The 27382-nt window shown below is 40.0% G+C and overlaps 2 pseudogenes; one reads left to right on the top strand and one right to left on the bottom strand.

Annotated features, from left to right (window-relative positions):
* Window positions 1-352: 352 nt before the first annotated feature.
* On the bottom strand, window positions 353-1726 carry LOC112840063 (heterogeneous nuclear ribonucleoprotein A3 pseudogene; annotated as a pseudogene).
* Window positions 1727-11654: 9928 nt separating this feature from the next.
* LOC112839961 (3-oxoacyl-[acyl-carrier-protein] reductase pseudogene) lies at window positions 11655-25878 on the top strand (annotated as a pseudogene).
* Window positions 25879-27382: the final 1504 nt, after the last annotated feature.

Here is a 27382-nt window from a genome sequence, read left to right as displayed (position 1 = left end):
AACCGGGATGGTGACCCTGGAGGTGACCAAGTCCTTCTGAATGGGAGAGAACGGTGTGAGGCTGAGGCTGAGTCTGAGGCTGGTCACAGTGATGAAGAATGTCCCTGAACTCTGAAGTTCAATGAGCACTTTCCTTGGGGAGCTGGTTACCTGTCTGTGAACATTCCCACCCCGATTGGTATTGTTGGTGGCTTTATGACAATGTTTGTGATTCTATTGCAACAGTTAAAATTTTTTTTTGAAAAGTTAAAAATTCCTTAATTTTTTATTCCTGATACCACTACCACAATTTACAGGGCAATATACCTGATGTAATGAAAAGAAAAAGAAAAAGACAAAGCTACAACAGATAAAAGACCTCAGGAATGTACATCTAATTGACACTACATTGCATTAATCAATAGCTGCACTTTTTGCAAACTGTGGCTATGACAGTCCTGAACAAGAAGGGTTTCCTGTTTAAGCTGCAGTAACTTTTCTGACTATGGATCATCGTTCCTTCTGTGGCAGATTTTTACAGTTCCTCTAATGCGTTTGGGACGACTGTCTCAAAGTAACCTGCAGCTTTCCTGACAACTCCTCGCTCTCTCTCCTGCTAAGAACTGTAGCCCTTTTCTTCTGAAATTTTTTTAGAACCTTCTGCTACCATATCCACCACTTCCACCACCAGATCCATAACCACCACCATAGGGACTGCCCGAGCTTCTTCCACCAAAACTGCCCCCCTTCATGGGTCCATAATTTGATTGCTGTTGTCCACTATAATTTCCAAAGTCATTACAGTTCCCACCACCACCAGAGTTACCTCCAAAATTTCCTCCTGCATGGTAACCATTGTATCCTCCACCACCACCTCCACATCCGCCTCCTTGGTTTCCATATCCTGGTCCACCACCACCACAGCCTCCTCTACTACTATATCCAGGACCACCACCAGAGTTGCCACCATCACCTCCAAATCCATTATATCCACCATCACCTCCTCCATAACTACCTCTGCTGCTACCACCTCCGCCACCATGGCCTCCTCTTCCACCGAAGTTTCCACCACGGCCAGAGTTACCACCACCTCCAAAGTTTCCTCCACGACCCATGAAGTTGCCAGATCCACCTCCACGACCTCTTTGCGATCCAGCAGACTGCATTACTTGCTTAGAAAGGGCTTTTTTCACTTCACAATTATGCCCATTAATAGTGTGGTATTTCTGAACAATAATTTTATCAACTGTATCATGATCATCAAAAGTTACAAAAGCAAATCCTCTCTTTTTTCCACTCTGCCTGTCTTCCATAACTTCTATGGTTTCAATCTTGCCATACTTTTCAAAGTAGTCTCTCAAATTATATTCTTCTGTGTCTTCTTTAATACCACCAACAAAAATTTTCTTCACTGTTAGATGGGCACCAGGCTTTACAGAATCCTCTCTAGAAACAGCTCTCTTTGGTTCCACTACACGCCCATCAACCTTGTGTGGTCGGGCACACATTGCTGCATCCACCTCTTCAACACAAGAGTAAGTCACAAAACCAAAACCCCTGGAACGTTTTGTTTGGGGATCTCTCATCACCACACAATCTGTAAGTGTACCCCATTTTTCAAAATGTTCTCTTAAACTATCATCTGTAGTTTCAAAGCTCAAACCACCAATAAACAGTTTTCTCAACTGCTCTGGTTCCTTTGGATCATGGCCCTCCATTTTGAGACTGGACTGCCTCTTCCAACTCGAGTTCAGTATCGCAACAGTTAAAATTTATAAACTTTCTTTCAGTATTTGTATCGCTGCTTTATTCTTTGTTAAATTATCTTCGGACAAAGTGTTATGAGAGAAAGTGAGGAAGGAAGGGTCATTTCTGAAACAGTGAAAACAGGTGCACCTGCTGTTCCTCAGGAGCCCTGGGGCCATCCTCCCCTGAGCTTGCACTCAGCACCAAAGCACGGGTGCCCTTGCAGAGCCAGCATCTGAACAAGGAATGGCCTGGCACCCCTTGCCCTCGTGGATCCAAGTGTGGGGTCCTGAAGCCATGGTACTCAAGCTAAGGGCGAAGTTTAGGATGTCGCAATAGCAAACTGTGATCCAATCCAGCTTCATCCTTACAAACTTGAAGAAGTCAAGATTGTAATTCTCTCCATTTTCAAGCTGGAGAACTAAGCCTTCAAGACAAAAAAATCGATTTTGTTCAAGGGTCACAGCCAGTGAATGGGAGACAAGAAACCCAGGTGGTTGGGCCTAGGGCCCGCAGGCTTCCCTGCCACACAGCCTGGGTTTTGGTTGGAGGAGGAGTCAGCCACAAATACCGCAGTGCAGAGCTCTGAAAATCGGGATTCCAGATGGGAAGTCAAGGATGCCTTGGTGCCTGAACAGATGACTGCTTTGGGTTTTAAATCTAGAAGGTGTTGAAAGGAGAGAATCAGGTGGTTGGAAAGAAAGTCAATACAGACTAGAATGTGTGTGCGTGCGTGTGTGTGCGTGTGCGTGTGTGTGTGCGTGTGTGTGTGTGTAGGGAAGGGTCTCTGCTGAGCTCCCTCTCACTTCACCACATCCCTCTTCCTGTTTGTCTTTGTACCTGTGGCCTGAGAATTATGATTTCTTTCTTTATTTCCCTTCCTCCCTCCCCCCTTCCTTCTTTCCTCTTTCTTTCCTTCCTTCCTTCCGCATTCTTGTATTTCTTTCCTTCTTCTTTTCACCTGTAGTTATAATTGTTATTTTTGTACGAGTTATAAACCATGAAATATATGGGATATGAGTTCCCTTTGCCTGTCAGGGTGGATAATAAGTAGAATTATTATTATTATCCACTTTTACTACTTATTATCCACCTTTTGATGGGTTTTCAGTGTCTTGGTCCACGTTCCACAGTGAAGTTCTTCAAAGATTCACATGATATCCATTCTCTCATTTCTCATTATCAAATACAATTTTAACCATTTCTAGCTTTGCTATAACAGAAAAGATGCAAGAGTTTATCTCTTCTATTTCCCGATAAAGGTTGCACACGTGCACACACATATAGACAACGTAGTATCTAGAAAACAATCTAACTCAAATTTCTGGCCATAAATCAAATTTGTGGATGGTGTAACCATATATTTTCTAGGCCTTGGGCTATGTGTAAGACAACAAGTCTCCACCTGATCAGGGTTGCGTTCCCACAAAATGTTAGATTTGTTTAAACGCTGTTCTGTCTCCAACCAGAACAGCACAGGATTTTACTGTAGCTTAGTGATGTTATTTTGGAAAACTGAGTGAGATGTAACTATAGAATCTAAGAAAATCTGTATTAAAGGGAAAAAACAAGCATCAGTATTCGCTGCTTTTTTAACCGTTTATTTGGAAATGATTGTAGACTCACAAGAAGTTGTAAAAATAGTACATAGAGTTTCCTGAGCCCTCCAATGGTGACATAGCTGTAGCACAAGCCCCAAACCAAGAAATTAACATTTGGCACACACTGTTAACTAGACTACAGACCTTACTCAGTTTTACCTTTCTCTAACCTGCATTTGTATGTGTGTGTGCACACACACGTGTGTGTGTGTGTGGTTTTTTGCAGTTTTCCTCTGTGTACAGATTCATGTAACACCATGTTCTGGATACAGAACTGTTCCATCGTTGTCAATGAACTTTCTACCATCTCTCTATAATCTCACGCATCTGCCCAACTCTTGGATCAGTTCATCAGTTCATCAGTTAGGACAACTCCTAACCTATTCTCCAACTTGATAGTCTTGTCATTTTGAAGGTGCTTTAAGTTGACTCACCATATGAAACCCTTTCAGATTGGCTTTTTTCACGAAACATCCTGCTCTTTAGATCTACCAAACTGTTGTGTATATCAAAAGTTTGTTCCTTTTATTGCTGAGTATTATTCCATTTTGTAGGTGTACCAGAGTTTGTTCAACCTTGCACACTTTGAAGGACTTTGGGGCTGTTTTCACTTTTTTATTAACATGAATAAAGCTGCTATGAACATTCATATACACGTTGTTGTGTGAACATAACTTTTCATTTCATTGCAATATCATATGGTTAGTGCACATTTAGTTCTCTAAGAAACAACCAAACTACTTTCAAGAGTGACCATATCATTTTTACATTTCCACCAACAATGTACTAAAGTTTCAGTTTCTTGACATCCTTGCCATGTTTGGTGTTATCTTTATTATTATTTTAGTCATTCTAATAAGTATGTGGTGATATCCCATTGTGGTTTAAATTTGCATTTCTCTAACAGCTAATGATGTTGCATATTTTCTCATGTACTTATGTGCCTTCTGTATCTCCTTTCGGTGAAAAGTTTTTTGTTCGTGTATTTTGCCCATTTGTCTAATTGGGCTTTTTTGTGTGATTTTGTTTTTGTCATTACTGTTTTTACTGTTGCATCTTGAGTATTCTTTATGTATTCTACATACAAGTCCTTTTCCAGGTTTGTGGTTTGCAAATATCTTCTCCTTGCCCATGGCTTGTCTTTTCATCATCTTACAAGGATCTTTGACAAGCAAAAATTTTCATTTTGATGAAGTCCAATATATTACGTTTTTATTTGTGGATTGTGGTTTGGGAGTGAGGTCTAAGAACTCTGCTTAACTCTACATCCCAAAGATTTCCTCCTCCATTTTCTTCTAAAAGTTTTATAGTTTTGTTTTACATTTAAGTCTCTGATCCATTTTTTTTACATTTTTATTGTTATGTTAATCACCATACATTACATCATTAGTTTTTGATGTAGTGTTCCATGATTCATTGTTTGTGCATAACACCCAGTGCTCCACGCAGAACGTGCCCTCTTTAATACCCATCACCAGGCTAACCCATCCCCCCACCCCCCCTCTGCTCTAGAACCCTCAGTTTGTTTCTCAGAGTCCATCATCTCTCATGGTTCATCTCCCCCTCCGACTTCCCCCCCTTCATTCTTCCCCTCCTGCTACCGTCTTCCTTTTTTTTTAACATATATGGCACTACTTGTTTCAGAGGTACAGATCTGTGATTCAACAGTCTTGCACGATTCACAACACTCACCATAGCACATACCCTCCCCAATGTCTATCACCCAGCCACCCCATCCCTCCCACCCCCCGCCAAGTCTCTGACCCATTTTGAGTTAATTGTGTAAGGTGTGAGATTTAGGTTGCAATTCTTTTTTTCCCCTATAGATGTTCAACTGCTGTAGTATCTTTTGTCGAAAGGTTATCTTTCTTGCATACAATTGCTTTTACACATTTGGCAAAAATCAGTTGAGCATATTTGTGTGAGTTGATTTCTGGGTTCTCTGTCCTGTTCCAGTGATCTATGTCTCTCCCTCTGCCAAATACCACATTGTCTTAATTACAGTAACTCTTAAAGTAAGACTTAATATCTGCTAGAGTGATTCCTCGCATTTTATTCTTCTTTCTTAACATATGTCTTTCCATATAAACTTTAAAATAGGCTTGTCTATGTCAAAAAGACTTGCTGGAAATTTGACATATGTTGCATTAAGATTATGGAATAATTTGGGAGAGAACTGACACATTCACTATGTTGAGTCTTCCTATCCAAGAACACAGTACATCTCCATTTGTTTAGATCTTCTTTGATTTTATTCATCAGTATTTTCTAATTTTGGCACACAGATTCTGGACATGTTCTGTTAGATGTATCTAAATATTTCTCTCTTCTTTTGAAAATTGCAAATACTATTGTATTTCTACATTTTGGTCTCTGTATGTTGTTGCTTATAAAAATACAATCTATTTTTATGTGTTGATCTTGTATCCCACAACCTTACTATACTTGCTTATTAGTTCTAAGACTTTTTTTCTAGATATCTTGGGATTGTCTACATAAAGAACCATGCCATGTGCAAACAGGGCCAGTTTTATTTCTTCCTTTTGGTTCTGTATCTTTTAAAAATTTTTTTCTTGCCTTTCGGAGCTAAGAATTTCAGTACTATACTGAGTAAGAGTGGTGAGAGCAGACATTTTATTTTGCCCCACATCTTAAAGGAAAGAAATTTGTCTTTCACCGTTGAGTATTCTGTATGCAGTAGGTTGTTTGTAGATGCTCTTAATCAAGTTTAAGAAGTTTTCTTCAATTCCTAGTTTGCTGAGAGTTTTTCATAAAATGATATTGAAGTTTGCCCATAACCCTATCAATTTTGATCATATCAAAAATAATTATCTCCAATAGCCAAATCATCTTGCTCCATTCTTGAGTAAGAAGAACAAAGCTGGAGGTATCACAGTCTCAGATTTCAAATGTATTATAAAGCTATAATAATCAAAACAATATAGTACTGGCACAAAAATGGATACATAGATCAATGAAACAAAATACAGAGCTCAAAAATAAGCCCATCCTTATATGGTCAATTAATCCACCACAAAAGAAGCAAGAATAGACAATGAAGAGAAGATAGGCTTTTCATTATTTATTTATTTATTTTTAACATATAATGTATTATCTGTTTCAGGGATACAGGTCTGTGATTCATCAGTCTTACACAATTCACAGCATTCACCATATCACATACCCTCCCCAATGTCCATCACCCAGCCACCCCATCCCTCCCACCCCCTTCCACTCCAGGAACCCTCAGTTTGTTTCCTGAGATTAAGAGTCTTTTATGGTTTGTCTCCCTCTCTGGTTTCATCTTGTTTCATTTTTCCTTCCCTTCCCCTATGATCCTCTGTCTTGTTTCTCAAATTCCTCATATCAGTGAGATCATATGATACTTGTCTTTCTCTGATTGACTTATTTCGTTTAGCATAATACCCTCTAGTTCCATCCATGTTGTTGCAAATGGCAAGATTTCATTTTTTATGGCTGCATAATATTCCGTATATACCACATCTTCTTTATCCATTCATTTGTTGATGGACATCTGGGCTCTTTCCATAGTTTGGCTATTGTGGACATTGCTGCTATAAACATTGGGGTGCACGTGTCCCTTCGGATCGCTACATTTGTATCTTTGGGGTAAATATCCAGTAGTGCAAATGCTGGGTCGTAGGGTAAAGCTCTATTTTCAACTTTTTGAGGAACCTCCACAGTGTTTTCCAGAGTGGCTGCACCAGCTTGCATTCCCACCAACAGTGTAGGAGGGTTCCCCTTTCTCCGCATCCTCACCAACATCAAGACTATGTTTTCAATAAATGGTTCTAGGAAAACTGGACAGCTACATGCAAAAGAATGAAACTGGACCATTTTCTTACACCAAACACACAAAAAAAACTCAAACTGGATTACAGACCTAGATGTGGGACCTGAAACCATAAAACTCCTAAATGAAAACATAAGCAATAATCTCTTGGACATCAGCCTTAGCAACATATTTATGGTTATATTTCCTCAGGCATGGGAAACAAAAGCAAAATTAAACTATTGGGACTATGCCAAAATAAAAAGTCTTTGCGGGTGCCTGGGTGGCTCAGTTGGTTAAGCGACCACCTTCGGCTCAGGTCATGATCCTGGAGTCCCGGGATCGAGTCCCGCATCAGGCTCCCTGCTCAGCGGGGAGTCTGCTTCTCCCTCTGACCCTCTTCCCTCTCGTGCTCTATCTCTCATTCTCTCTCTCTCAAATAAATAAATAATATCTTTAAAAAATAAAAAATAAAATAAATAAATAAATAAAATAAAAAGTCTTTGCATAGCAAAAGAAACCATCAACAAAACCTACTGAATGGGAGAAGATATTTGCAAGTGATATATCCGACAAGGGGTTAATATCCAAATATATACAGAATTTATATAACTCCACACCAAAAACCAAGCTGATTAAAAAATGGACAGAGAATCTATTCAGACATTTTCCCAAGAAGACATACAGATGGCCAACAGACACATGAAAAGATGCTCAACATCACTAATCATCAGGGAAATGCAAATCAAAACCACAATGATACATCACCTCACACCTGTCAGGGTGACTAGAATCAAAAAGACAAGAAATGACAAGTGTTGGCGAGGATGTCAAGAAAAAGGAACTCTTGTGCACTGTTGGTGGGAATGCAAGCTGGTGCAGCCACTGTGGAAAACAGTATGGAGGCTCCTCAAAAAATTAAAAGTGAAAATATCATATTCTCCAGTCATTCCACTACTGGGTACTCACCCAAAGAAAATGAAAACACTAATTTGAAAAGATACATGCATCCTTATGTTTACTGCAACATTACTTACAATAGCCAAGATATGGAAGCAATGTAAGTGTCTGTCCATAGATGAATGGGTAAAGAATTATCTCGAGGGCTTTTAGTTGCTCTTAGCAGAAAGGAGCTGAGAGAAGTGAATCTCCATAGGCTTGTCTAGAACCAGAGGCCAGACTGTTTTTTTATGCTAAAGGTTTTTCCCTCTTGTACTTTGTAGCTAAAAATTCCTGGAATTTTTAAAAGAATATTGGAATAAATCACTTTTTTTTCAAACATATAAATGTCTTATCACATGCTTATTAAAATGTGATGAAGTTCAGTATAGGAAATATATTCAATAATACTGTAATAACTGCATGGTGACAGATGATATCTATATTTATCATGGCAAGCATTTCATAATGTATATAAATGTTGAATCACTATGTTGTACAACTTGAAACTAATATAATATTGTATGTCAACTATACTTCAGTTAAAATTGTTAAAAGTACAACAGTTTGCGTTGGTCAACATAAGATGTATTAAAAAAATGGGGCGCCTGGGTGGCTCAGTTGATTAAGCGTTTGCCTTTGGCTGGGGTCATGATCCCAGCGTTCTGGGATTGAGTCCTACATGGGGATAGATATATATATATAGATTATTTTAGCAACTTAATGTGAGCACTTTGTACAAAGCAAACTTTTTACTGCACTCTCCTTTTTTAAAAAAAAGATTTTACTTATTTGAGAGAGAGAGTGAGTGAGAGAGAGAGAGAACACAAGTGGAGAGGGGCAGAGGGAGAGGGAGAGGCAGAGAACTAGACATAGGGTTTAATCCCGGGACTCCAGGATCATGACCTAAGCTGAAGGCAGATGCTTAACTGACTGAGCCACCCAGGCGCCCCTGCATTCTCCTTTTTAATATCATCAACTTGTTTCCTTTCATTACGCCTAAATAATCATGGAGTCTAAAAAAAAAAGTGACATAGAATTAGGTTAACAGAGAAAATTTTATTTTAGTTGAAAATACATTGTGATTTCTGTGCCAAAGAAATCATGCATTTGTGTGTTAAGTGACAGAGTCATTGAAGGAAAGATTTCTTTGGTTTGTTTCTTAACTTTTTGCAATATTGAAAAGAGAGTTTGGGCTCTCCTGTGGACAAGTGTCTCCATGGGCACCATTACCCCGAATCAAGACCCACCTCACTCACCTTTAAGTATGACAAATGATACTGCCACAGAGTACCCCCAAGTGCTTGCTATTACAGACCACCTGTCACAAGTCTACCTGCCCGTGCACCACCGTCACAGAGGAGCAGGCCCCGGAACAGTGCCACAAGAGGGGCTGGAAGGAATTGGGCAAGAGAAACACGAAATCCCCTGGCTTAAATCAGGCACTGTCTTTCCATAATCATCTCCAATATAAATACAGTGTATTTGCCATTTGCCAATAGTCATCCAAGGGTCCAGCCCAACCATTTCTTTGCTCATCCTGTGTATAAAAGCTACGTGCTCCCTGAGATGTGACTTACCTGCCTCATTTTCAGAAGGCCCGCAGCCCTCTGACCCTGCCCATGCAGAAAGAACATGGGCTCAGCAACTTTTACATCAGCGGCCTCTGTCCACAGCCTCTTGCATCCACGGCCGTTGTGGGCAGGCCCCAAGAGCAAGCTGCAAATGTTGCAAGCCATCCTGGGCACCTGGTCTGGATTTCCCTGTGCCACTTCTATCTGTCACTTCTACCTCTGCTTTTTCCTGCCTAGTTTCTGCTTTTTCCACCTGTCCTTCAGGATGGGCATCCTGCCACCCATGACACTCAGGTGGGAGATCCCCGTGGGAAGCCCAGTCTTGCAGGGGACACAGATGACTTGGATGTGACACAGAAAGACTAACTGTTTGCCCTCGGCCCATCTGGCCATCAGGAGGTCAGCTACGTGGGGATGAGACTTGACACACCTGGCCTGCTTTACTCCAGGCTCCTGATTCAGGGACAGTGTCAGATATAAGACAAACATTGGCATGAGGATTGCATACAACAAGAATGAATTCTGATTGCTGAAGAAGTATACTTCCAGTTGGAGGAACACTGCAATGACAAACTCCCATGGGACTAAGTTCTCCAGAAAATTGCCTTCGGGGTACCCCAGGATTCTGTGACTGTGCAGAGACTGGAATCACCAACTGTCAGCTCTTCTCCAGGTCTGGATGACAGTGCATTTCAAGTCCCACTGGAGGACCCAGCAGGCTGACTAAGCACAAGGACCAACTTTCCAAGGGCCTGCAGTCTGCGGAGGGAGTGACAGGGGAGAGTACTGATTCCAGCTTTTGAAAGAAAACACAGGATGAACATTAATTTTAGTTAAATATCTGTAAGATATATTTTTAATGTCAAACAGTCAATTATAATTCAACTGACATATAGTTAGATAAAAATTGCATTTGATTTTGGAGGTGGGGACATTTTGATGTGTTTGGTATGATGGGCTGTGGGTGGGAGAGCTTTGGTGTTTTAAAAAGAACCCAAAGCAAACTAAGAAAGCAGGACACAAAGATAGAAGGGTGCGGAAGGAAAACTACAAACTCAATAAGCTCATGCAAAATTCTGCAATCAGAAATTTCAGAAGGCAGCCATTTTCATGTCTATTTTGTTAAATGGGGTGGGCGTTCCATTATGGGCTCGATGGTCAGGGTCTCACCTCCAGTTGCATGGAGGGCAACTTTCTGCCTCTGGCTACCCCAGGCTGACCACACCCAGGCACCTCTGGTGCTGTGAGTGCTGATGCCCCCAAAGATGTGGTCTCCAGGAGCCCCTTCATGTGCAACAGATATAAGTGCCCACCACAGGGGAGGGAGGAGGCCCCCAGGGCCACCGTGGAAAAGGCTTGGCCAGTTTGCCAGACAGGTGGGAGCTCAGCTCTGCCTGGAAGGCTAAAGTGTAGGAACTGCCACCATTTGATGCTGGCTGTTATATCTGGGATAAGGGCGGGACTCCACTCTATTTGTCCCTGAACAGGCCAGGCCCCCTACCTGGTGCTGCTGGGGCCTAAAGCTGCAACCCACAGCCAGCTCTGCCCACCTCTTCCCACCAACACCTTCCCCATGTTTGGAGCTACCCATGGGGGTCTGTGAGCCTGGGACACCCAGCCTCATCCATATGTGTTCAGGAGTCCTGTGCATGGAATGGGAACACAGATTATAGGGAGGAAGTTGAAAGAGCTCCAGGGCTGTACCATGTTCACATAGCCTCCTGCCACTGGGGAATAACAAGAGAGGAAGCTACCCTGAGAAGTGAAGCCAGAAGCACAACCTGGTGGGGTCCACAAGACAGAGCACTATGCGGGAAGGTCCTCCCACTGTGTGTTCAGTGTCACACTGCGCTGCCCCCTTTGGAGGGTGGTCAGTCCCCGTGAAACTGACTTATCAAGTCTTAGCTGAGCCCTTTAGATGAGCCCACAATATAATGAGGAATCAAAAAAGAGAAATCTGCTCCAGGCAAGTGTGATTTATGGCCATTAATTGCAACCACGCTCATTTCCTATAAAGTCGGGATGAAGTTGCTATTGCTGATGCAAGGCATCAGCATATCGGCTGGTGTCGTCAATACTGGGAGCTCTTGGGCCAGGTCCCCTCTGCGTTGTGATGAGGTAAGGCTGTTTGGGAAGGCAAATGCCTCCAGAACATAAATCTATTTGACACCAGATGTCTACTTCCCATGGGGAGTCAGACCCTACTATGAAGGAGGCCAGAGATGTAGACATGGAAAAAGTGGAGTTGGTCCCTACTTCAAGGAGAGAAAGGATCAAAAACTGCCTTGAGTTAAGGCAGGCCCTTTGCTGGAGGTCATTACAAGCTCAAACCCTGCTCCCACATCTCTCACCAAAACTACAGCTCTTAACAGCGATGTAAAAGCAATCTTGTCATCTGTGGTCATTTGGATCATGAGCAAAGGCAAAGGCTTTGAATGAGCTTGTGCAGTTTGGCCCAGCGCATGGGTTCTGGCCATTCAGCATGAGAATATGTCCCAGGCACTGCTGGTCAGAAGGTAAGAGGCCTTTGGAGCATGTCAGAGCCCAGTCAAGCCCCGCCTAGATGGGCCAAGCCCAGTGGACCCACAGAGCCGTGCATTAAGAATCGATGCTTACTGCTGCAAGCCACTGAAACTTTGAAATTATTTATTCCACAGCATTATTGTGTCCATCACCAAACCCAGGACTTTAGAGAAGTAATGCTTCTGCCACTGACTCAGAATTATTTTATAAACAACCCAAACACCGGCATAGTTTGCTTTCTCTTGTGTCTTCAAATATTACATTATTCTCCAGTATGAATCAGGGGTTATTTTATTTTTAAAGCTACCTCCTCAGTATATATAATTTGGCCCTAATTTTGTAAAACATGAATATATATACAATCTCCAGAGATGAGATTGAAGTGCTAAAGATGGTGTCAGTGTTATTTCTGGGTTGAGGGGTCTAGGGTGACTTGTGTATCACCTTAAAAATTTTCTGCGTTTTCCAAATTTTCTATCATAAATAATTATTTTAGAATCAGATCTATCTGCCTGATTTTTAAACACGTGAAGTTTAACATAAATATATTTTTTCATAAATATACTTTAAACATGAAGCTTACTTCCTCAGAAACTTTGTGCTGTCTGTCAAAAGCACAAACCAGGAAGATGAGTAAATCCTCACCCACTGCGGTCACTGCTCACCTTTTTCCAAAAGAGGAAACTGGCCAGAAATCTCAACAAAAAGATTTCCAAGTGTGGTCGGCCTCTTATGCTTAGGATTTGATGGAAGAAAAAATTGTCCTTGAGATCAGATCTTGATTAAATACAATTATGCTTTGGTGCAATGCCAGTAAATCATTGCAAAAATCCCATTTGGACATTTAGAGTGAGCAGGGAAACAGTGAGCAAACCTTCCTAGATCCATTTCTCAGAAGTACATCATGTAGCCCACTTTCTCTCCAGAAGTTGAAAGTAAAATCAGATTTATCTAAAAGTCACCTTTTCCATGAATGTGCCTAAATGGGTATGTGAGGTTATGAATAATACCTTTCTGTTTTAGAACCTGCCCAAATCAGAGTGACTGTCCTTCCTGGATTAGACCAGACTCTCTTTCTCTGAAGTGCAATAAAAGATGGAAATTTCATATATCAAGAGACAGAGAACACTGTCCATTGCAAGGCTGAGGAATATCCCGATACGTCCTTTAGTCTTTGTCAGGGAAACAGAACCACCGGGATGAGGGATCTATGATGGGAACAAGACCTTACCAGCTACCAGAGGAACCAGAGAACTGAAGGTCTGAGAGGGGAAGTTGGAGGATCAGAGGGCTGGCCAATAAGCCAGCCTGACCAATAAGTCAAGCAAATGCCACCACCAACATCCATGAAGGGGGAGAAGGAGTCTACGGGAAGCTGTTCCTTATGTGTGTTTTCAACCAAACATCTGGAGGTGGTCTGGGGCTGCTGTTGGGAGCAAGAGATGGATGTGTGGCAGAGGCAAGCGAGGATAAGCAGGATCCTGCTGGGCAACTCCATGTGCATCTGTTCCCATATCTAACCATGTCAACCTTCAGAGAGTAATGGTGGCTGCCCATTGGCCAGAAGTGGCTCAGTCCATGTTGTAATGAAAGATCCGGGGAGGTGAAAGGAAATCTGGCTCTATTAGTAAAGAAGAGTGGCTATTAGACAGGCAGCCAAGAGTGCCTGTGACAGAACCAGATAATTTAATTAATTCAAATAATTCATGGTTGTGGGGGACTGACGTGGGTTAGCACCATCCCTGGCCTCTCCCCACAAGATGCCAAGAGCACACCCTTTCTCCCAGTGGTGACAACCAGAAATGTGTCCAGACATTGCCAAATGTCCCTGGGGTGGTGGCAGGCAAAGTCATTCCAGTTGAGAAACTTCTGCATCACAAAGGATTGAACCAATATTTTAGAAGGTAGTAATGCTTATTCAATCATATTGGTCTAACCAGAAACAAGAACAACAACTTGGTTTTTAATAATTTTTAATGAGAATAAAGGTGCTTCTGTGCAATTAATAAACAACAAAGAGACTTTTAAAAATATTTTATTTGATCTTTATCTTTAAAAAACTTTTTATTGAAATAAAGCATATATAGAGAAAAAAGTATAAATCATGATAATCCTCTGTTCAATGGGTCATGACTTAGAGGACACTCTAAGTCAAGACTCTGCTTTTTACATCTGCCTCAAATGTGTCAAAATGGAAAGCTGTATTTCAACCACAAGTGGTTCAAACCAGCCAATGCTGATAAATGTCTAAGAATCCTAATGTGCCAGACTCTTACTGGACCTGAAGACCTGAAAGAGAAGACTCGTTCCTGACCAACGACAAGAGGGACCTGTGTTTTGAGCCTTGTATGGACTTATGGACTCAAGCCACCTATTCCATTGTACAAGCTTTAATTCTTGATTAGTATAATCACAATGAACTGACCTTTTAGCAAAAAAAAGCCCTAACATTTTCCTTCAAAGAGCCACTCAGTGACTGTCCCCACAGGTGAGTATACCATTGCTTGGCAAGTAGATAAATCCAAGATTCTATTTTCTCAGTCACTGGGGAGCTCATTTCTTTCTTTTAACAATCCTGGAGGTTCCACCAAGATTGCATTGTAGATTCTGCTCATCTGGAGCAGCTGATAGCCCAATGCAGGGAGTGTGGCCATAGTCAGGGAATCTGCTGCTTTTTTGGTGGTGAATCACTCAACAGCAGTAATATCTTTCCTTCTTAGTCATCATTGGAGTCCTGGTCAGCAGTATTCATCGCATGACACATGGTATGAGATTTTATTGTGATGCTGAAGTGTTGATTGAGTCTCCAACTTTAACTTGTAATCTCTTAACTATCTGCTGGAAGAAATGTTCATTACTGGGCCTGAGAATAAGGAGTTAATTGAGTTACTGAACATCTGGTCCAAACTCTATCTGCAGAGTCTCCATAGATCTAAATCTTGTGTATTCTAATTCTTCTCATTCAAAAACACATCAACTCATAAAAACCAACACTGGCCAGAATACTGGGCCACTTTTGACTCAGAAAGTCTATGTCATTTGCTACACTTATCACAGTTGTCTGTGGTTTGTCTCTCTGGGTGCTGTTCTAAAAATTCTGCAGAAAGTTTGTGGTTGGGCTGTGCCTCACTCCACACCCACTCAGGGACCAGTGGTTACCAAAATGCTGAAGTTACCTTGACCATTCTGTTGAGAAAGCACCGTGTTATATACTTCAACATTTAAACGTCCTGCCTTCTGACTAGAGAAGGAATCCCTTCTGTTGTGGTTCTTTTTTAAACATTGGGACTATGAACTGAAAACAAATAGCACTTCCCCCTGGGGGGTCTCTGGATTCTTATATGTATACTCATGATAATGCTAATTCTTTTGTTTACTTGGTAAAGTGGAGGGCTTTTGCCAAGGATAATTCAGTGATATAACGATCATTATGAGGGATATTTGATTTTGTAAGATTATATATCCATGAGGAGCACTGGAAATAAGACAGGACGAGATGCCAAGTATACAACAACCATTTTTTAATGGTATTCAAACATTTATAAACGCTGAAATGATCCAAATTGGACTTTTTGAAAGGTCCTTTAGCAGGAGTAAGGAGAAAGTTGATCAGGAATTTCTCTGATCCCCCACATACTCCAGCAGCTCCCCAAAGTCATGGAGTCTCTTTCATCCTGCTTCTCCATTATTTCTCCCCACTTCACTTCTCTGCCTCCTACTCCCCTGACGCCTCTTGTGAGGAAGAGAGCTTATGCCACGCCAAATCCCTTGTTCTGTGGGTGGGTGGAGGGGACCTCCCCAATCTGACTCAAACTCTGAGAAATCTTATCCTCCCCTCCTGGCAACCATACTTGCAGGGCACATGATGTCATGACGCAGTTTCCCCTCAAGTCTTTATTACACCTGTCTAACAGTGTTTATGCAGTAGTATTTAAACCTTGAACCAGAGTATAGTTTAGAGCTATAATAAATGAATTCCCAAATCCCACTGTGGGAAAAAAGTTACTGAATAATTTAGATGTTTATTAGATACTTACACTCTAGGCCTTAACTTCAGCTGATTAGGCTAATTGTCATTACTTTGGAAGGAAAATCACAGTTAGATAAGGCAAGATGTAATCTTAAGGACTCTCCAAAGGTTATAATGCCTTTAGTATTTAGAAAGCCTAAAGTGTGCTAAAGAAATTGATAGGAAACTGCTCCAGGATGTACATGAAGTTATCTTGGTTAAAATAGATTGGATCCAAATTTCAATCCATTCAGAAAATACTGGAGATGTAAGATATAGGTTAACTTTTCAGTTATTTATGCAAGAGTTGTGTCTAACACTTAACATGGTTAAAAAGATAAATGTTATGTATACTTTACTACCATAAAAAATAAATAAAATTTAGGCTGCATAAACTTAAAAAAAGTCAGACATATACATATAAGGTGCAACTATATATTGGTGCTTAGAGGAAAATTTAAAGTCGTAAACACCTATGTTAGAAAAGAAAAAAATCTCAAATCAATAACCCTAAACTTCCACCTGAAGACACTGGAAAAGTAGAGCAAAATAACCCAAAACAAGCAGAAGGAAGGAAAGAATAAGAATTGGAGAGGAATTTGATGAAGTAGAGAACAGAAAAACTATAGAGAAAATCAATACAACCAAAAGTGAGTTCTTTTACAAGATCAACAAAATTGACCAACATTTAGCTAGATTTTCCTGGAATAAAAGAGAACAGAATTACTAAAATCAGAAATGAAATCTTTACTACCCTTGTACAGAAATAAAAAAAAAATCATGAGGCAATACTATTAAAAACTTGTGTGCCAACAACTAAGATGACTTAGATGAAATGGAAAAATTCCTAGAAAGACCCAGACTATCAAAACTGACTCAAGGAAAAAAAAAAGTATATATATGTAATATATATATGAAATCTAAAAGTACATATATAGAAACAGAGATTGAATTAATAACTGAGAAAAACAAATACTTCCCACAGAGAAAAGCCCAGGACCAGATGGCTTCACTAGTGAATTCTACCATTTAATGAGGTCTGATCTTTCATACATCTTCCAAAAAATAGAAGAGGAGGATAAGTTTCCAAACTCACTCTATGAGGTCAGTATTAGCCAAAGCTACCACAAGAAAAGAAAACTACAGACCAATATCTTTTATTAGTACACATACAAAAACCCTCAACAAATTACTAGTAAATGGAATCAAGCAATGTATAGAAAAGATTACACATCATTACCAAGCAGGATTTATCCCCAAAATGCAATGTTGGTTTAATATGCAATGATTAATCATTGTGATATAACACATCAGTAGAATAAATGATAAAACATATGATAATGGTAATAGATGTAGAAAAAGCATTCAGCAGGATTCAACACCCTTTCATGATTTAAAAGAAGATAATGCTCTAAGAACTAGGAATGGAAGGGAACTTCTTAAACCTCATAAAGGGCGTCTGTGAAAATCTCATAGCTAATATCATTCTAAGTGGGAAGAGACTGAATGCTTTCTCCTTAAGATCAGGAATAAGATAAAATGTCTGTTCTTGTCACTTCTATTCAACCCTGTACTGCAGTTCTAGCCAAGACAATTAGGCAAGAAAATGAAATAAAAGGCACCAAAATTAAAAAGAAGAAATGAAACTATTTATAGATGATATGATCTTGTATTTTGTTTACAGAAAATACTAAGGAGTTCATGAAAAAATTAATATTATTAATATTAGAACTAATATAAATGATTTCGGCAAAGATTCAAGACACAAGATCAATATGCAAAAATCAGTTGTATTTCTATTCATCAATGAACAATCCAAAAATGAAATTAGGAAAACAATTCCATCTATAAGAGCATCAAAAGTTATAAAAAATAGTTAGGAATACATTTAGCTAAAAAATGCATAAGTTGTAATCTGGAAAACTATAAAACATTGTTGAAAGAAATCAAAGAATACCTAGAAAAATGGAAAGACTTCCCATGTTCATGGATTTAAAGACTTAATATTGTTAACATGGCAATCCCCAGATTGATCTGTAGAATCAATGCAATTCCTAGCAAAAGCTCAGCTGACTTATTTTCAGAAATTACAAACTGATTCTAAAGTTCTTAAGGAAATTCAAGAGACCCAAGAAAACCAAAAAATTCTTGAAAAAGATCAGAATTGGAAGATTCACAATTCTCAATTTCATTACTTAACACACTACTGGTAATAATGTAAAATAGTGCAGCCACTTTGGAGAACAGTCTGGCAGTTCCCTAGATAGTTGCTGTACCCAAGAGAAATAAAAACATATGTCTTACACAAATACCTGTTCACTGATATTCATAACAGCATTATTCAGAATAGCCAAAAAGTGGAAACAACTTAAATGTCTGCCAGTTGTTGAATGGACAAATGAAATGTGGTAAATTTGTACAATGGAATATTTTTTGGCAAGAAGAATAAATGAAGCACATGCTACAACATGGATGAGCCTTGACAACATTATGCCAAGTAAAAGAAGCCAGTCACAAAGGACCACATATTGTATGATTTTATTTATATGAAATGTCCAGAATAGGCAAATCTTTATAGATAGAAAGTAGGTTAGTGGTTGCTGCGGGCTGCAGGAGGGATAATGCCTAAGGGGTGCAGTTTCTTTTTGAGACAGTGAAAATGTTCTAAAATGGATTGTGGTGATCGATGCACAATTCCGTGAATATACTGACACACATTTAATAATGCACTTTAAATGGATAGATTGTCTCGTATATGAATAATATTTCAGTAAAGCTACTTACAAAGAGTTGGATATAGACAGGGAATAAACCACCAAAAGGCTCTATATGAACAAGTCATGATAGCATTGAGTTCCCAAGTTGCTGAATCGATAAGAAGAAATTGGGTGCACTGCAATCTCAGAGGACCTGCAAAATAGAGCAGGTTGTTATCAGAGAACACTTAGAGATGAAGAATATGGAAAAGGAAAGAAATCCAAGGCCCTCCAATTTGGGGAGCTCATACCAAACCTGAACCCCAGGGATGATAAGACATGCAAGAATTCTGGTTCTCAGTTAACCCAGAATAAAGTCTAAAATGGTGGGGAAAAATATAGAAATACTGCCAACTGCAGGGACTTTGAAAACAAATAATGTGTCCGGCATCAAAGGAAGACTCAAAGGCAAAAGTATCTGGGAAAGAAAAGGCCAAGTTTATGGGCAAAGAGCAAGGGGGTCACACTTTAGAAGCATTTACTCATTTAATATAAAACACAAGTGTTTAAAAGAATGACAACAAAAACCACACACACGCACGCACACACACACACAACTCTTGCAATATTGCCAAGGTTGCCACATATGCTATAGTCTTTTGCTAGTGAGAAATCAGTAATTTGCACACATGTTTCTCACTGATTGTCATATTCATAAACACACCAATAGTTTTGTGGGAAATGCTTGATATTTTATTTATTTGGGGGGACTAGAATAAGATGTGGAGACCCTGCTTTTTTTTGGTTTATCTTAGCATGAATTATGTGGGGTTCTTCTTGACTGTGGCTTGTCATGGTGGAGGTGGGGCAAAATACCAGGTATGGGCTTCCACACCAGTCTCCTCTTGAAAGCAAAAATGCTAATTGTAGCCAAAAGAGCTTCAGGGACTTAATTCCAAAGGCCATAAAAGTGCAGAGCTATGCTGCCTGTTTCCTCTCTCAGAAAAAGAGAAATTATTTTATTGATTTCCTTTTGATGCCTAAAAATTTAGCAGCTTAAAACAACACCCATTTATTATTCCACAGTTCTGTAGGTCAGAAGGCAGTTGGCTCAGCTGGGCTCTTGGCTCAGGATTTCACAAGGCTGAAACCAAGGTGAAGGCCAGGCTGGGTTTTTTAGCTGAAGGCTCAGGGGAAAAATCCACTTTGGGAGCTTATTCAGGAAGCTGACAGAATTCAGTTCTATGCAGTGGTGGGAAACTGAGGTCCTGGTTTCCTGTCCGATTGTCAGCCAGGTGCCAGGGGCCAGGGGCCAGGGGCGAGGGACCAGGGGCTGTCACATTCCTTCACATGTGGCCTCTCCTTCCCACGCACAATGGCACCTGGATTCCTTCTCCTTCTTGGAATTTCTCTGACTTCCCTTCCTACCTTCTTCTTCTACCTTCCGCCTCTCCCATCAGCCAGGAAAAGTCCTCTGCTTTTAAGGACTCGTGATTAGATTAGGAGCACAAACAGAATCTCTGAATCCTAATGTCACCTGACTTGGAACTTTCATTACAACCACAAAATCCCAGGCAGCACCTAGATTCATGTTTGATTGAAAAACCACTGACAGGACTCCTGGGGCATGAGGGCATTATTAGGACCCTGCCTACCACATCTGTAAACATAAAAGAGACAAAAAGGCCAATTCCTAGTTGACACAAGGGTTGCCCTTTCTATCCTGAGCCCCGCTGTAATAAAACAACCAGTCACTCAGAGAAATGGATGTGTTACAGTAGGTATTCCAACCCACTTCCTTTTCTACACATACTGAGCCTTTGACTACCACATTAGGACCAACAGAAGAACAACACTGATTACTCCTTTGTGCTTCCATGCCTGTCATCTACCTGCCAGAAGCCTTTTATATAAATGTGGCTGTCAGATTAAGTGCTCACCGGAAAGATTATTCTTAGAAAATAAAAAACCACTAGAAACACCATTTCACAGCATATTATTTCTGCACTTGACTTTCTTAAACTGGCCTAGACAATGACTCTTGGAACTTTAGATCCCTTACTCCAACTGGCACATGATAATTTATGAGCAAAAGCTCTACTGATGGAAGGAATATGACGGGGACAGGTAGATCCTTCTCAGTCACTGTCTATGACATTTTAATATCCTCTGAAATCAGAAGTTATTCAAGGAACAAACCAGCCATAGATCCTCAGAAGAACCACAACAAATTCCTTGTACAAGTCTAAGCACAGTCTCCTTACACACCTAGTGGAAAGGGATATCAGTTTGTGCAAGACTTAAGAGCCATTCATGGAGTTATTCTTAGGTTTCCAGAAGTGTGTAATGTTCTTCTCTTACCAGTTCCACTTACAAGAAAATAGTTCCCAGTACTGGCCTCACTCACCTTCATTAACATTTCTGTAAATAGAGGCAGTTGATAGGTAGTCCTTTATTTGGAATGACTAGCAATATTTTGGTCAGTAATGCCTTGGGGATTTACACCCACCCCTTTATATTCCTTCCAGCCTTTAAGTAATAATTTAAAAAAGGTAACACTCCTAAAAGGTTAAGATTTCATTCAGTATAGAAAACCTTACCTCATATTTACCTCTCCTGGAAAACAAGGATTCCATTTACCTCTTGGAAGAGCAAGTGGCTAAATATGGTAAAGCCTGAAGGAAAAGTTACAATTTTGCCAAGAGGTGGTACATTAGTTAGGAGGTGACCTCTCCACCAAAGAGAATACTCTATCCCCAAAATTGGATTTCATGGATCCAGCAATATCTAAACCCAACAACTAGACGGAAATTGATAGGATTTGCAGAACTTAAGAGGTATTATAGGCAATGGGTTCCCAACTTTTCCAGGCTAACTCAACTCCTTCAAGAACTTACCAAAAACAGGTAACCAGAATTTACTTGAGAAGCTGCAACTGGCTTTGTCACTTTGAAATCTAAATTACGGGTGACCTCAATCCCAGGTCTACCAGAAAACAAAAATAAATGAATAAATAATCATAACCTTATGTCCTTTCAGTACATTTCCTTGTGCTGAGGCAAAAAAAAAGGGGGGGTATCAGGAGGGTACCAGTGGTAGAGGCTTTGGCTCAACAGCATGGGAAACACCACCTCCTATTTAGGTATTTCTCTAGATTCAATGGCTAATGTCTTCCTCCCTATTATATGACATGACTGTGTTTCAAAACTGGTAGATGCTCCTGTGGATGTCACCTTTGCCACACCACTAATTCCACAGCATGTGGATGCTGTTCAATCCTGACTACTAGCTAGCAACATCCAGCATTGCTCAGTAGGCAGATTCACTATGACCGCTTTTGCTGGTCTCTTGTATGACCGTTTGTCACTGATACAATCTCAATCCTGCAGTGTTGCTTCCACCACTTGATAAAGTAGAGCCTTGTGCCTCTATAACAGCAACTATAAAACTGAGTGTCCAAAAGGAAGGTCCAGTTGATGTTTCCCTAGGGAATGTGGAAAAATGTTCTTTTTTAAAAGATCAACGTCGATACCATGGAGGATAGGCAGAGACTATGTAAAACTGGGTAAGAGGATAACCTTCCACCCAAAGCTGGGTCAGCCCAAGTTTTGGAATTAATAGTCTTGACCAGAGCAGGTGTCCAAAGAGTACAAGTTAAGGCATATAGTGAGAGCAGTGGTAAAGAAGGTGAAGGGAGTGCACCAGTAGATCATTAAACAAAACATGTGGCACTATTGTCCTTGCTGATAGGACTTATTTCTGATGAGACAAATATAAGAAAATAAATATATTTATACATAAAATCTGTTTCAGACGTAGGATATTCAGCCTCAGGTTCAGAAAAAAAGATAATTTCTAATAATTGTTTCTATTTACTTGATGTTAGTCATGATCTCTCCCCTTTCATTCACAATTTTATTAATTTGGGTCCTTTCTCTTTTCTATTGGATAAGTCTTGCCAGTGGTTTATTGATCTTATTAATTCTTTCAAAGAACCAACTTCTAGTTTCATTGATCTGATCTACTGTGTTTCTGGTTTCTAATTCATTGATCTCTGCTCTAATTTTAATTATTTCTCTTCTAATGCGGGACTTAGGCATCGTTTGCTGCTTTTTCTCTAGTTCTTTAAGGTGTAGAGTTAGTTGGTGAATTTGGGATTTTTCTATTTTTTTGAGTGAGGTCTGGACGGCTACGTATTTCCCCCTTAGGACTGGCTTTGTAGTATCCCATAGGTTTTGGACCGATGTGTTTTCATTCTCATTGATTTCCATGAATTGTTTAAGTTCTTCTTTGATTTCCTGGTTGACCCAAACATTCTTGAGCAAAGTGGTCTTTAGCTTCCAAGTGTTTGAATTTCTGCCAAATTTTTTCTTGTGATTGAGTTCCAGTTTTAAAGCACTGTGGTCTGAGAATATGCAGGGAATAATCTCAATCTTTTGGTATCGGTTGAGACCTGATTTGTGACCCAGTATGTGGTCTATTTTGGAGAAAGTTCCATGTGCGCTTGAGAAGAAAGAGTATTCTGTTGTTTTAGGGTGAAATGTTCTGTATATATCTATGAGGTCCATCTGGTCCAGTGTATCATTCAAAGCTCTTGTATCCTTATTGATTTTCTGCTTAGAAATGAAAAGACACTTCTCTGAAGAAGACATTCAAATGGCTAACAGACACATGAAAAAATGTTCATCATCATTAGCCATCAAGGAAATTCAAATCAAAACCACAGTGAGATACCACCTTACACCAGTTAGAATGGCAAAAATGGACAGGGAAAGAAACAACAAATGTTGGAGAGGTTGTGGAGAAAGGGGAACCCTCTTACACTGTTGGTGGGAATGCAAGTTGGTACAACCACTTTGGAAAACAGTGCAGAGGTTCCTCAAAAATTTAAAAATAGAGCTACCCTATGACCCAGCAATTGCACTCCTGGGTATTTACCCCAAAGACACAGATGTAGTGAAAAGAAGGGCCATATGCACCCCAATGTTCATAGCAGCAATGTCCGCAATAGCCAAACTATGGAAAGAGCCGAGATGCCCTTCAACAGATGAATGGATAAAGAAGATGTGGTCCATATATACACTGGAATATCACTCAACCATCAGAAAGGATGAATACCCAACTTTTACATCAACATGGATGGGACTGGGAGGAGATTATGCTAAGTGAAATAAGTCAAGCAGAGAAAGTCAATTATCATATGGTTTCACTTATTTGTGGAACATAAGGAACAGCATGGAGGACATTAGGAGAAGGAAGGGAAAAATGAAGGGGGGAATCGGAGGGAGAGATGAACCATGAGAGACTATGGACTCTGAGAAACAAACAGGGTTTTAGAGGGGAGGCGGGAGGGGGGATGGGTTAGCCTGGTGTTGGGTATTAAGGAGGGCACGTACTGCATGGAGTACTGAGTGTTACACGAAAACAATGGATCGTGGATCACCACATCAAAAACTAATGATATACTGTATGGTGACTAACATAACATAATAAAATTTTTTAAAAAAGAAACATTTGCTAAAATCAAGTTGTTCTGTCAATTTCAATGGGTCCTAAGGCAGCTAAGATGGCCCTTTGGTTGCACCCAAAAAATGAGGTAAAATTTGACCAAAATGTAATAACACTGTTTCCAGCATGAATAAGCATTTATGGGGGAAATTTCTCCTTGGTGGCTAGAGATGTGGAGGGCTTATGCCTAATCTGTACCATCATACCCCAGAAAAAAAAAAAAAACCACAACTGTGAAGGTGGGATACATATGGGTCTGAGCCGTGTCCCAGAGGAGTTTTCAAACACATAAAGATGGGCTTCATCCAATTACCCAAGTCACAAGGTTATGAATATGTGCTTGGGATCACTTATAAATTCCCTGGATGGTGAAGACTTCTCAAGCAGAAAAGCCACTGCAAGAACTGCCATATCTACACATATTGTTAGACAATGTTTTTTCCCACCTGGGGGATATGATCCCTACTCCCTAGTGTGAAAGGTACTGGGACAGTCATGAAGGAACTTGGTAAAGTGTTCTCGTTTAATCAAAATCTTATTGCCCCTACTCACCACAGTTTCCAGGAAAAGTAGAGGTACCAATGAACTCTCAAAAACTTTACATTGGGGCGGCAGGAGCGGGAAGGGTACAGTGGTACATCTTTGTGGCAGTCTGGCTTTTTTTAATTTCAGCTGAGATGGTTTAAAAGCTGAGGGGATATGGAAAAGAACTGCCACTTCTAGCCCTCTTTCTCCTGAGTTTGTGACTCTGAGGTCCAAGATGGGCAGTCTGCTCTGTTTGGGGGAGGATCCCAGGGCACTGGCAGGGCAGTGGCCCAATGAATGGCCCAGAAAGGCTACTGATTGGCCATCATCCCCAGAAGTCTGGAAGTGGCCAAAGCCACTGGCGCTGGTGACCTTGGTGGAGATCATTTGGCATTTAGCTATGATGTTGCCAAAGAACATAAGGCTCAAAATACATTTGAAAACATGGAGAAAAATTTAGGTGGAGTTTATCTCTTGGTAAATGCAGCTGGAATTAACAGGGATAGCCTTTTAGTAAGAACAAAAGCTGAAGGTATGATATCTCAGCACATACTGATCTCGTCGGTTCCATGCTGACTTGGAAAGCTGCCAGGAAGACTATGCTTCAACATCAAAGAGGGTCTATTGTTACTGTAGGCAATTCTGGCCAGTCTGTGTACAGCTCCAGTAAAGGAAGATCTTGCACATACTCCTGCTAAAGGAGTAACAAGAAAAAATATTACAGTGAATGTAATTGCACCAGGATTTGTTCACACAGATAGGATGAAAGACTTGAACATTTAAAGAAAAACACCTCTCTTGGGAGGTTTAGAGAACCTATTAATGTGCACATGACATTAATAGGTTTTAGGATCACCATATATGGCACTTGGGTTGTGCACCATATATGGTCATGCCTGCTTGATTTCAGGGTCATGAATTAGAATCACCATATGTTACAGGGCATGTTCTGGTAGTGGAAGGGGGATTACAACTCATGATATAATTTATAGAGTATTAAGTTATAATAATGATTAGAATCAAGGGCACATTTTGTTTGACTCTTAATTTGGCAGTCATAGCTACATGGGTGACATTTGCTACAAATGTTCATTTCCGTTTTTATATGAGTATGTCTGAAAAGAACAACGTGTGACCAATTGTGTTTTCTAAAAGGTATGTACCAATTGAACTTAATAATAAAAAAATAAAATAAATAAAAGGTATGTACCTTGGGCGCCTGGATGGCTCAGTCGTCAGGCATCTGCCTTCAGCTCAGGTCATGATCCCAGGGTCCTGGGATCGAGTCCCACATCGGGTTCCCGGCTTGGCAGGAAGCCTGCTTCTCCCTCTCCCACTCCCCCTGCTTATGTTCCTGCTCTCGCTGTGTCTCTCTCTGTCAAATAAATAAATAAAATCTTTTTTAAAAGGGGGGGGTATGTACCTTATAGTCTGTAGCAATTTTAATAGACAGACATTTTGCAAATGATATAAACAGGTATTATCTTAATTTATATATTTTCTCTCAAAATTATATAGTCTGCTTGTTTTGAGTTACTTCATTGTATCAGACTAAATTATCTAGAAGTTAGCCCTGTGGACCATTGCCAAAATATAAGTATTTACAAAGCACTGGTTGGTTATCAACACTTTAGCAATCCTGCTAAAGTTAAGTATTGTATTCCTTTTCCGTATACCTTGGAAGATCAATTGTTATGCAGGTTAAAAAAAAAGTATCAGTATCAGGTAGAGACATGAATTTAGAGTCTGGTTTCTTTGAGTGGCATTACTTCTGACTGAGCAGCTGGGCAAAATAATCTACAAATATAAGTGTGGTACAATTGACCCCTATAAAAAATTCTCAAAGATGATGAGGATTAACCCTTGAGGTTTTACCATCTGGTACAATAAGCTACATAGATCTCATCAACTTAGGAAATAGAAGTTGTTTGTTTTTTTTTTTAAAACCACTAAACACTCAGTAGGGCAAACTACTTAAAAACAGTCTAAGAAGAATGCCTGGGTGGAACAGTCAGTTGAGCATCCAACTGTTGGTTTTGGCTTGGGTGGTGATCTCGGGGTCATGGAATTGAGTCCCTCATGAGTCCCACACCCAGCGGGGTGTCTGCTTCTCCTCTCCCTCTCCCTCTGCCCCCTCCCCACTCACACACTCTCTCTCAAATAAATACATAAATCTTTAAAAAAATCACTATAAGACATAAAGACATTTTTAAAATTAAGAATTTTGCATTAATAAATATAATAATGATTCCTAACCTAAAATTTCAGAAGGAACATAGCTAATTACTTACAATCTGTCATAAATGATAATGTAAATAAATATGCAATAACAATAATTAAATGTCTTTACAAGGAACAGATAAAGCATTGGTCTTAAAAGAAAATATTTCCTGAGAATAAAAGATAAAGACAAACTGAGTATAAAATATCAGCAACATCTATTTTGCATTGAACTCTTTGATGGTGAATAGTGTGATATTTAAACATCA

The sequence above is a fragment of the Callorhinus ursinus genome, unplaced genomic scaffold (genome assembly GCF_003265705.2).
Source record: "Callorhinus ursinus isolate GAN/ISIS: 27379988/994484 unplaced genomic scaffold, GSC_fseal_2.0 scaffold47, whole genome shotgun sequence".
In the NCBI taxonomy this organism is placed as follows: Eukaryota; Metazoa; Chordata; class Mammalia; order Carnivora; family Otariidae; genus Callorhinus; species Callorhinus ursinus.
This window is presented reverse-complemented; position numbering and strand designations above follow the sequence as displayed.